The 11,485-nt window shown below is 53.3% G+C and overlaps 1 long non-coding RNA gene across 1 annotated transcript in view; it reads right to left on the reverse strand.

The window, feature by feature from the left end:
* LOC137518614 (uncharacterized) overlaps positions 1-10,391 on the reverse strand; it is a 221,861-nt gene extending 211,470 nt beyond the window's left edge. The window contains exon 1 of the long non-coding RNA XR_011020861.1: positions 10,249-10,391. This is a non-coding gene — a long non-coding RNA (uncharacterized lncRNA). The remainder of the gene's footprint in view (positions 1-10,248) is intronic.
* Between the last annotated feature and the right edge of the window lie 1,094 nt (positions 10,392-11,485).

Below are 11,485 nucleotides of genomic sequence, written 5' to 3' on the forward strand. Positions count from 1 at the left end.
TGCATTCAACAAGCCTGCAGCCCTTAGAGGGTGTCATCATACTGTGTGCTCATCAGTGCACGCAGCCCTGCAGTCGACAACCCTGTAGCCTTGGGAGGGGTATATTCACCCCTTGTGACCCTCAGTGCATCCAGCCCTGCGGTCCATGTGCCCCTCAGTGCACGCAGCCCTGCGGTCAACAAGCCTGCAGCCCTGGGAGGGCTAACGGCATCCTTAGTGACCCTCAGTGCATTCAGCACTGCAGTCAACATTATATCGTGTGCCCCTTAGTGCATGCAGCCTTGCGGTCAAAAAGCCTGCAGCCCTGGGAGGATGAGATCATTCCGTATGAGCCTCAGTTCATGCAGCCCTGCGGTCAACAAGCCTGCAGCAGTGGGAGGGTGACATCATACTGTGTGCCCTCTCAGTTCATGCAGGCCTGCAGTCAACAAGCCTGCAGCCCTGGGAGCATCACATCATACCATGTGCCCCTCAGTTCATGCAGCCCTGAGGTCAACAAGCTTGCAGCCCTGGTAGGGTAACATTATACCACTTGCCCCTTAGTGAATGCAGCCCTGCGGTTAACATGTCTGCAATTGTGACAACCTGCTGAGCTGAACTCAGGGGTATATTTAAAATGACTTAAATATACCCCTAAGTATGGCCTCCTCCTCCCCTACAGCCATACCAATCCTCGCCAAAAAAGTGCAAAGCATAAAAATTGCAAACCAAACCTAAAATGCTGCAGGCTGACAATTGTGATTCGGGAAAACATGAATTACACTAGTAATAAACCACCAAGGCGATCTAAATGTTCATCATGGTGCTGTTGCAATTGGCTGAATGGCATGATACGCGTCCCATAAGCACCTCAGTGAACGAAGCCTTGCTGTCAAAAAGCCTGCAACCATCGGAGGGGCGACCTTGTCCCGTGTGCACCTCAGTGAACGCAGCCCTGCGTTCAACAAGCCTGCAGCTCTGGCAGGGTGACATCCTACCGTGTGCCGCTAAGTGCACGCATCCCTGCGTTCAACAAGCCTGCAGCCCTTGGAGGGTGACATCATACCAGGAGCCCCTCAGTGCAGGCAGCCCTGCAGTCAACAAGCCTGCAGCTCCGGGAGGGTTAACATCATTTTTTGTGCCTCTCAGTGCATGCAGACCTGCGGTTAACATCATACCGCATCCCTGCGTTCAACAAGCCTGAAGCCCTTCGAGGGTGACATCATACCGTGTGCCCTTCAGTGCATACAGCGCTGCGGTCAACAAGCCTGCAGCCCTGGGGGGGGTGACATCATACCGTGTGCTCCTCAGTTCATGCAGGCGTGCGGTCAACAAGCCTGCAGCCCTGGGAGGGTGACATCATACCGTGTGCTCCTCAGTGCACGCAGCTCTGCGGTTGACAATCCTGCAGTCCTGGGAGGGGTAACAGCATCCTTTTTGACCCTCAGTGCATTCAGCCCTGCAGTCAACATTATACCATGTTCCCCTTAGTGCCTGCAGCCTTGCGGTCAACAAGCCTGCAGCCCTGGGAGAGTGACATCATACCAGGAGCCCCTCAGTGCAGGCAGCACTGCAGTCAACAAGCCTGCAGCCCCGGGAGGGGTAACATCATTTTTTGTGCCTCTCAGTGCATGCAGACCTGCGGTCAACAACATACCGCATCCCTGCGTTCAACAAGCCTGCAGCCCTTCAAAGGGTGACATCATACTGTGTGTCCTTCAGTGCATACAGCGCTGCGGTCATCAAGCCTGCAGCCCTGGGAGGGTGACATCATACCGTGTGCTCCCCAGTTCATGCAGGCCTGCGGTCAACAAGCCTGCAGCCCTGGGAGGGTGACATCATACCGTGTGCTCCTCAGTGCACGCAGCTCTGCGATCGACAATCCTGCAGCCCTGGGAGGGGTAACAGCATCCTTTTTGACCCTCAGTGCATTCAGCCCTGCAGTCAACATTATACCGTGTGCCCCTTAGTGCCTACAGCCTTGCGGTCAACAAGCCTGCAGCCCTGGGAGGATGAGATCATACCGTATGCCCCTCAGTTCATGCAGCCCTGCGGTCAACAAGCCTACAGCCCTTGGAGGGTGACAGCATACCGTGGGCCCCTCAGTGCTTGCAGCACTGCAGTCAACAAGCCTGCAGCCGTGGGAGGGTGACATCATACCGTGTGCCCCTCAGTTCATGCAGCCCTGTGGTCAACCAGCCTGCAGCCCTGGAAGAGTGAAATCCTATTGTGTGCCCATAAGTTCTTGCATGCTTACGGTGAAACAAGCCTGCAGCCCTGGTAGGATGTCATCATACCGTGTGCTCCTCAGTGCTTGCAGCCCTGCGGTCAACAAGTCTGCAGCCCTGGGAGGGGTAACATCTAACTGTGTGCCCCTCAGTGAAAGCAGCCCTGCGGTCAACAAGCCAGCAGCCATGGGAGGGGTAACGTCATTCCGTGTGCTCCCTAGTGCATGTAGCCCTGCGGTCAGCAAGCCTGTAGCTTCGGGAGGGTGACATCATACCATGTGCCCCTAAGTGCACACATCCCTGCGTTCAACAAGCCTTCAGCCCTTGGAGGGAGAAATCATACCGTGAGCCCCTCAGTGCAGGCAGCCCTGCGGTCAACAAGCCTGCAGCGCTGGGAGGTGTAACATCAATTTTTGTGCCTCTCAGTGCATTCAGACCTGTGGTTAACATCATACCATGTGCCCCTCAGTGCATGCATCCCTGCGTTCAACAAGCCTGCAGCCCTTAGAGGGTGTCATTATACTGTGTGCTCATCAGTGCACGCAGCCCTGCGGATGACAATCCTGTAGCCTTGGGAGGGGTATATTCACCCCTTGTGACCCTCAGTGCATCCAGCCCTGCGTTCCATGTGCCCCTCAGTGCACGCAGCCCTGCGGTCAACAAGCCTGCAGCCCTGGGAGGGCTAACAGCATCCTTTGTGACCCTCAGTGCATTCAGCCCTGCAGTCAACATTATACCGTGTGCCCCTTAGTGCATGCAGCCTTGCGGTCAAAAAGCCTGCAGCCCTGGGAGGATGAGATCATTCCGTATGAGCCTCAGTTCATGCAGCCCTGCGGTCAACAAGCCTGCAGCAGTGGGAGGGTGACATCATACTGTGTGCCCCTCAGTTCATGCAGCCCTGAGGTCAACAAGCTTGCAGCCCTGGTAGGGTAACATTATACCACTTGGCTGACATCATACCAGGAGCCCCTCAGTGCAGGCATCCCTGCGTTCAACAAGCCTGCAGCCCTTGGAGGGTGACATCATACCAGGAGCCCCTCAGTGCAGGCAGCCCAGCGGTCAACAAGCCTGCAGCCCTGGGAGGGGTAACATCATTTTTTGTGCCTCTCAGTGCATGCAGTCCTGCGGTTAACATCATACCGTGTGCACCTAAGTAAACGCATCGCTGCGTTCAACAAGCCTGCAGCCCTGGGAGGGTGACATCATACTGTGTGCTCCTCAGTTCATGCAGGCCTGCGGTCAACAAGCCTGCAGCCCTGGGAGTTTGACATCATACCGTGTGCTCCTCAGTGCAGACAGCCCTGTGGTCAACAAGCCTGCAGCCCTGGGAGAGGTAACATCGTTTTTGTGCCTCTCAGTGCATTCAGACCTGCAGTTAACATGATACCGTGTGCCCCTCAGTGCATGCATCCCTGCGTTCAACAAGTCTGCAGCCCCTTAGTGCATGCAGCCTTGCGGTCAACAAGCCTGCAGCTTTGGGAGTATGAGATCATTCCGTATGCCCCTCAGTTCATGCAGCCCTGCGGTAAACAAGCCTGTAGCCCTGGGAGGGTGACATCATACCATGTGCCCCTCAGTTCATGCAGGCCTGCGGTCAACCAGCCTGCAGCCCTGGGAGGGGTAACGTCATCCCTTGTGATCCTCACTGCATGTAGCCCTGGAGTCAACATTGTACCGTGTGCCCCTAAGCGCATGTTTCCACTACACGTAGATTGGATGCAGAATGGATGCAGAAAAACTGACCCCAATGAAGGCCTATGGGAAAATCTGCATCAGAAAAATCACGTTTAGTGGAAACAGGCCCATAGACATTCATTGGAGTCAGTTTTTCTGCATCCAATCTACGTGTAGTGGAAACAGGCATTTAGTGCATGCAGCCCTGCGGTCAACAACTAGGCAGCCCTGGGAGGGTGACATCATACCGTGTGCCCCTCAGTTCATGCAGCGCTGCGGTCAACAAGTGTGCAGCCCTGGGAGGGGGACATCAAATCATGTGCCCCTCAGTGCATGCAGCCCTGCGGTCAACAAGCCTGCATCCCTGGAGGGGAAACATAATTTATTTTGCCTCTCACATCATACCGTGTGCCCTTTAGTGCATGCAGCCTTGCGGTCAACAAACCTGCAGCCCTGGGAGGGTGAGATCATTCCGTATGCCCCTCAGTTCAAGCATCCCTGCGGTCAACAAGCCAGCAGCCACGGGAGGGGTGACATCATACCGTGTGCCCCTCAGTTCATGCAGCCCTGCGGTCAACAAGCCTGCAGCCCTGGGAGGGTGACATCATACCGTGTGCCCCTCAGTGCACGAAGCTCTGCGCTCAACAAGCATGCAGCCCTCGGAGGGTGAAATCAAACCGTGTGCCCCTCAGTGCAAGCAGCCCAGCGGTCAACAAGCTTGCAGCCCTGGGAGGGCAACATCATACCGTGTGCCCCTCAGTGAAAGCAGTCCTGCGGTCAACAAGTCTGCAGCCCTGGGAGGGGTGACATAGATCACAAATTGTGGCAGCCTGCACAGCTGAACTCAGGGGTATATTTAAAATGATTTAAATATACCCCAAAGTATGGCCTCCTCCTCCCCTAGAGCCATACCAATCCTCGCCAAAAAGGTAAAAAGCATAAAAATCGCAAAAACCAAACAAAAGTGCTGCACGCTGACAATTATGATTTGGGAAAACATGAATTACACTAGTGATAAACCAGCACCACGATCTACATGTTCATCATGGTGCTGTTGCAATTGGCTGAACGGCATGATATGCACCCCATAAGCACCTCAGTGCATGCAGCCCTGCTGTCAACAAGCCTGCAGCCATGGGAGTGGTAACGTCATCCCGTGTGCTCCTTAGTGCATGCAGCCCTGCAGTCAACAAGCCTGCAGCTCCGGCAGGGTGATATCATACCGTGCGCCCCTAAGTGCATGCAGGCCTGCGTTCAACAAGCCTGCAGCCTTGGGAGGATGACATCATACCGTGTTCTCCTCAGTGCACGTAGCTCTGCAGTAAGCAAGCCTGCAGCCATAGGAGAGGTATCGACATCCCTTGTTTTCCTCAATGCATGCAGCCCTGCAGTAAACATTATACTGTGTGCCCCTTAGGTCATGCAGCACTGCGGTCAACAAGCTTGCAGCCCTGTGAGGGTGAAATCATACCGTGTGCTCCTCAGTTCATACAGCCCTGCGGTCAACAAGCCGGCAGTTTTTGGAGGGTGGCATCATAAAGTGTGCCCCTCAGTGAATGCAGCCCTACGGTCAACAAGCCTACAGCCTTGGGAGGGTGACATCATACAGTGTGCCCCTCAGTGCACGCAGCTCTGCAGTCCACAAGCCTGCAGCTCTGGGAGGGGTGATGTAGAGCACAAATTGTGGCAACCTGCAGAGCTGAACTCGGGTATTTTTAAAATGATTTTAATATACCCCTAAGTATGGCCTCCTCCTCCCCTACAGCCATACCAATACTCGCCAAAAAGTACAAAGCATACAAATCACAAACCAAATAAAGATGCTTCAGGCTGACAATTGTGATTCGGGAAAACATGAATTACAGTATTAATAAACCAGCACCGCGATCTACATGTTCATCACGGTGCTGTAGCAATTGGCAGAACGGCATGATACGTGTCCCGTAAGCACCTCAGTGCATGCAGCCCTGCTGTCAACAAGCCTACAGCCATTGGAGGGGTGACGCTGTCCCATGTGCTCCTCAGTGAACGCAGCCCTGCGGTCCACAAGCCTACAGCCATGGGAGGTGTAACGTCATCCCATGTGCTCCTTAGTGCATGCAGCCCTGCAGTCAACAACCCTGCAGCCCTGGGAGGGTGAAATCATACCGTGTGCCCATCAGTTCATGCAGGCCTGCGGTCAACAAGCTTGCAGACCTGGGAGGATGACATCATACCATGTGCTCTTCAGTGAACGCAAGCCTACAGTCAACAAGCCTGCAGCCCTGGGAGGGTGACATCATACCATGTGCCCCTCAGTGAAAGCAGCCCTGCAGTCAAGGGGCTCGATTCACAAAGCGGTGCAAAGTGTTAGCACCATGGTGAAAAGGCCCTTATCACGCCTAAAGTCACTTTAGGCATGATAAGAAGAAACTCGCGCGAAGTTGCCGCGCGAAGCTCCCATTAAGCCCTATGGGACTTTGCGCGCGCTCTTACGCGCGTACGCGCGAACGCGCGGTAACTTCGCGCGAAGAGCAGGAAAAATCGGTGATAACTCAGTGGTGAAAAGGTCATCACGCCTAAAGTCTTTTAGGCGTGATAACTGGGTTATCACCGCTTTGTGAATCGAGGCCAACATGTCTGCAGCTCTGGGAGGGGTAACGTAGATCACAAATTGTGGCAAGCTGCAGAGCTGAACTAAGGGGTATATTTAAAATGATTTAAATATACCCCTAAGTATGGCCTCCTCCTCCCCTACAGCCATACCAATCCTCGCTAAAAAAGTACAAAGTATAAAAATCGCAAACCAAACAAAAATGCTGCAGGCTGACAATTGTGATTCAGGAAAACATGAATTACACTAGTAATAAACCAGCAAGGCGATCTACATGTTCATCATGGTGCTGTTGCAATGAACGGCATGATACACGTCCTGTGTGCCCTGTAGTGCATGCAGCACTGCGGTCAACAAGCCTGCAGTCCTGGGAGGGTGAAATCCTACCATATGCTCCTCAGTTCAAGCAGCTCTGTGATCAACAAGCCGACAGCCCTGGGAGGGGTAACATCATTTTTTGTGCCTCTCAGTGCATGCAGACCTGTGGTTAACATCATACCATGTGCCCCTCAGTGCACGCAGCCCTTCGGTCAACAAGCCTGCAGACCTGGGAGGATGAGAAGCATACCGTGTGAACCTCAGTGCATGGAGCCCCGCGGTCAACATCATACCGTGTGCCCCTTAGTGCATGCAGCACTGCGGTCAACCATCCTGTAGCCCTGGGAGGGTGAAATCCTACCGTGTGCTCCTCAGTTCATGCAGCTCTGTGGTCAACAAGCCGGCAGTCCTGGGAGGGTGACATCATTAAGTGTGCCCCTCAGTGAACGCAGCCCTGCGGTCAACAAGCCTGCAGCCCTGGGAGGGTGACATCATACCATGTGCCCTTCAGTGAAATCAGCCCTGCGGTCAACAAGCCTGCAGCCCTGGGAGGGGTGCAGTAGATCACAAATTGTGGCAACCTGCAGTGTTGAACTCTTGGGTATATTTAACCACTTGCCGACCGCGCACTCATACCGCGCGTCGGCAAAGTGGCAGCTGCAGGACCAGCGACGCAGTTCTGCATCGCCGGCTGCAAGCTAATTAATCAGGAAGCAGCCGCGGGGGGCTCCGTGAATAGCCTGCGGGCCGCCGATCGCGGCTCGCAGGCTAAATGTAAACACAAGCTGAAATAATCCGCTTTGTTTACATCCGTACAACGCTGCTAACAGTAGCAGCGTTGTACCAGATCAGCGATCCCCGGCCAATCAGCAGCCGGGGATCACTGTCACATGACAGGCAGGAGCCTGTTAGAGGCTGCACAGGACAGATCCGTTCCTTTGCAGCCTCGGATCTCCGGGGAAGGGAGGGAGGAGAGGGAGGGGGGGAATTTCGCCGCGGAGGGGGGCTTTGAGGTGCCCCCCTCGCAACACCCAGGCAGGCAGGACCGATCAGACCCCCCCCAGCACATCATCCCCCTAGTGGGGAAAAAAGGGGGGCGATCTGGTCGCTCTGCCTGCACCCTGATCTGTGCTGGGGGCTGCACAGCCCACCCAGCACAGATCAGCTAAAACAGCGCTGGTCCTTAAGGGGGGTAAAGGGTGGGTCCTCAAGTGGTTAAAATGATTTAAATATACCCCTAAGTATGGCCTCCTCCTCCCCTACAGCCACACCAATCCTCGTCAAACAGGTACAAAGCGTACAAATCACAAACCAAACAAAAATGCTGCAGGCCGACAATTGTGATTTGGAAAAATATGAATTGCACTAGTAATACACCAGCACCGCGATCTACATGTGTATCGTGGTGCTGTTGAGATTGGCAGAACGGCATGTTACGTGTCCCCTGTTCCCCTCAGTGCACGCAGCCCTGCTGTCAACAAGCCTGCAGCCCTGGGAAGGTGACATCATACTGTGTGCCCCTCAGTGCACGGAACTCTCTGGTCAGCAAGCCTGCAGCCCTGGGAGGGGTGGCATAGATCACAAATTGTGGCAACCTGCATAGTAGAACTCTGGGGTATATTTGAAATGATTCAAATTTGTCATCTAAGTATGGGCTCCTCCTCCCCTATAGCCATGCCAATCCTCACCTATTGTGGCAACCTGCAGAGTAAGACTCTAGAGCACAGGGCCGGTTCTGGACTTTTTGCGTTCTGAGGCAAACATGTGAGGATGCTCTCCCCCCCCCCCCCTTCCAAAAAAAAAATAGCTCTGCAATTAAATGCTGCACAGAACCTTGAAACTGTCTGGCCCTGGACTGAGCCATAGAATACATATACAGCTTACATGTCTACCTGTGTCCTTACGCCAAGCATGTGGCTCCTGCTTCCTTCTGCCAGCAGCTCCATCGCCAGGCACCGCTACAGGATCCTCCAATCTTCTGCCAGCCGCTCCATCGCCAGGCACTGCTACAGGATCCTCCAATCGCAGGCAATGCATGGTGTGGACCCTGGCGGTGGGACCACTGACAGCAGGAGGATAAATACAGGAGCAGTAGGAGGAGTGACAATTGGCTGTTGCAATTGGCTGAACGGCATGATACGCGCAGGGTGGGCGCGCATCTCCTTCTCGGGGGGCGGAGCTCCGCTCCGTCTTCAGTCTCCGAGCGGCAATTGGGGGCGATCAGACCCCACCAACAGAGGGCTCTGTTGGTGGGGAGAAAGGGGGGGGGGAATCACTAGTGTGCTGTGTTGTGCGGCCCTGCAGCTTAGCCTTAAAGCTGCAGTGGCCCTTTTAATTAAAAATAGCCTGGTCTTTAGGGGGGTTTAGCACTGTGGTCCTTAAGTGGTTAAGAAACAGCCTCACTTCTGTGTCAGCTGTACAGAGCTGAGGAAGCTGCTGTCCATCTTCTCCTCTCCTGCGGATCCGTTTGCGAGGGGGAGCGGCCCCTTTTACACTTACCGTATTCAGTTGCTCTCAGTTATAACTGAAAGTAAACTAATTTTTAAAGTAATGCTCATGTTTTTCTATGACACCTTTCACACTTAACGCGTTTCAACTAAAATCTTCCCAATGCACTGCTATGGAAAAAACGCGTACCAACACGCACTAACGCATACTAACACACATTAACGCATACCAACTGATTAAGTGTAAACGGGGCCGTAGGAGGTGAGGAAGTTATTGTGATGCACAAGGTGGGAGGGGGTATGCAAATTACGTACTGTGATGCATGAGGTGGGGAGGGGTTATGCAAATTAGCTACAGTGACGCGTGAGGCGGGGAGGGGTTATGCAATTAGTAATTTGTAGTCACAGAAATCATCTTCAGCCACTGCGAGGGAGAGGGAGCTCCGGGTGTAATTATTGATCACACAGGCTCACACGAAGCAGGGAGGGGGTTATGCAAATTAGCTACTGTGAATTACGAGGCGGGGAGGGGCTATGCAAATTAGCTACAGTTACACACACAATATTTATATGTATATATATATATATATATACACACACACATAGCACTGGGGGTGCGGACTGCGGAGTGACAAGAAACAAGTTCACTATGCTGTATGTGTGGTGGATGACAGCTGCACTGCAAGGATCATCACTATACTGGTCACCATAGCAAGGAGCCTCCTTAGATGCACCTGGTAGGGGTGTGAATCGCTAATGGGAACACTTCTTACAAGAGCCCAATAATATGTAAATAATGAAGGCTCTTTAGGGTACTAATCAAGGGACATTTCAGGGGTCTAGAAGGGTTCTGCTAAGGAAACCAGTCTGAAACGCCTGATAGTCAATGTACAACAATAGGCCTTTCTTGCTGCCCTATGGAATTCACATGAATGTTGAGTTAATTGAAGATCAACCATCACCCAGCCCCGGACGAGTGTTACAACTATGTACAGTATTTTGGACTCACAGGAATTTTCTTCCATCGCATCTGTCCTGCCTGAACACGGTCCTCCTACTGCCGGCCACAAGGGGGAGCTCCGGGTGTAATTACTGATAAGACAGCCTCACTTCTAGTTTGGAAGTAGGGAGCTGGGAAAGCTGCCGCCCGACTCCTCCTGTCCTGTCGATCCGTCTGCGTGGAGTAGGTATGAGGACAGGAGGTTATGCAAAGTGGCTATTGTGACCCGTGAGGTGGGGAGGGGTTATGCAAAGTGACTATTGTGATGCGCGTGGAGGGGTTCTGCAAAGTGGCTATTGTGACGAGCGGGGCGGGGAGGGGTTATGCAAATTAGCTATTGTGCTGCAGGTGCACAGCTGAGCCGCTGAGGAGAGCTCATGCGATTACATGTGACTATACCCCCTTTTCAATTAGCATAATGAAATAAATATGAATTGATGACACTGTGAAAACATTTGAGCCTAGACATGATTTCTTGGTGTGAGTGTCTGTAGGGGAGATACAGGTGAGACATTCCGGGACGAGTTATGATTGCTGACATTAAAACCCTGTCTGCTCCACGGGGGTGCTCAATACAGGTGCTGGGCGAAGTATTTAAATCTCCCAGCCGACACTTGTCTCATGCTGCCCCGATCCCCTGGTAAAACCTGCTCGAGCAGCTGGCTAAGCTCCGCCCTCCGAACAGCTGACTAAGCCTTGCCCCCTCGAACAGCTGGCCAAGCCCTGCCTACAGCAGTACATACCTGTCCTGATTGGCAATGTGACTGTTGCTTAGCTGTAGTTTCAGCCAGAGTCCAGGGCATTGGGGAGAGCTCCTGATACTCCACAATCCTCCTGCTTGTAGGTCCTGGCTGCCTGCTGTGGTGTCCAAACTCCACCCCCTTACCAGGAGCTTTCTGATTGGAGGCTGGGGTGCTGTGGACAGGGCAGTGCTAGCACATTGCAGGGAACCCTGGCTGCACCTGCACAGTTCTGAAAAAGTAAAAGAAAATTGGAGGAGAAGGTAGATCATCTAGCACTAACTCTCTTAGGGCTCTTTCACACTAGGAGCTGATCCGTCCGTTTTGACGGCTCGCTCCTAGGATGCAGTTAGAAACAGGGCCAGATTTGTACTTTTTACCACCCAAGGCCCATTGTCATCAAGTGCCCCCCCCCCCCCCCCGCCACCACCACCATCACCATTGTCCTCTTTACTTCTGCTCCTCCATACTTTTAAAACATTTGGGGCATGAGACATAGGCTCTCT

Source organism: Hyperolius riggenbachi, chromosome 5 (genome assembly GCF_040937935.1).
Source record: "Hyperolius riggenbachi isolate aHypRig1 chromosome 5, aHypRig1.pri, whole genome shotgun sequence".
Taxonomy (NCBI): domain Eukaryota; kingdom Metazoa; phylum Chordata; class Amphibia; order Anura; family Hyperoliidae; genus Hyperolius; species Hyperolius riggenbachi.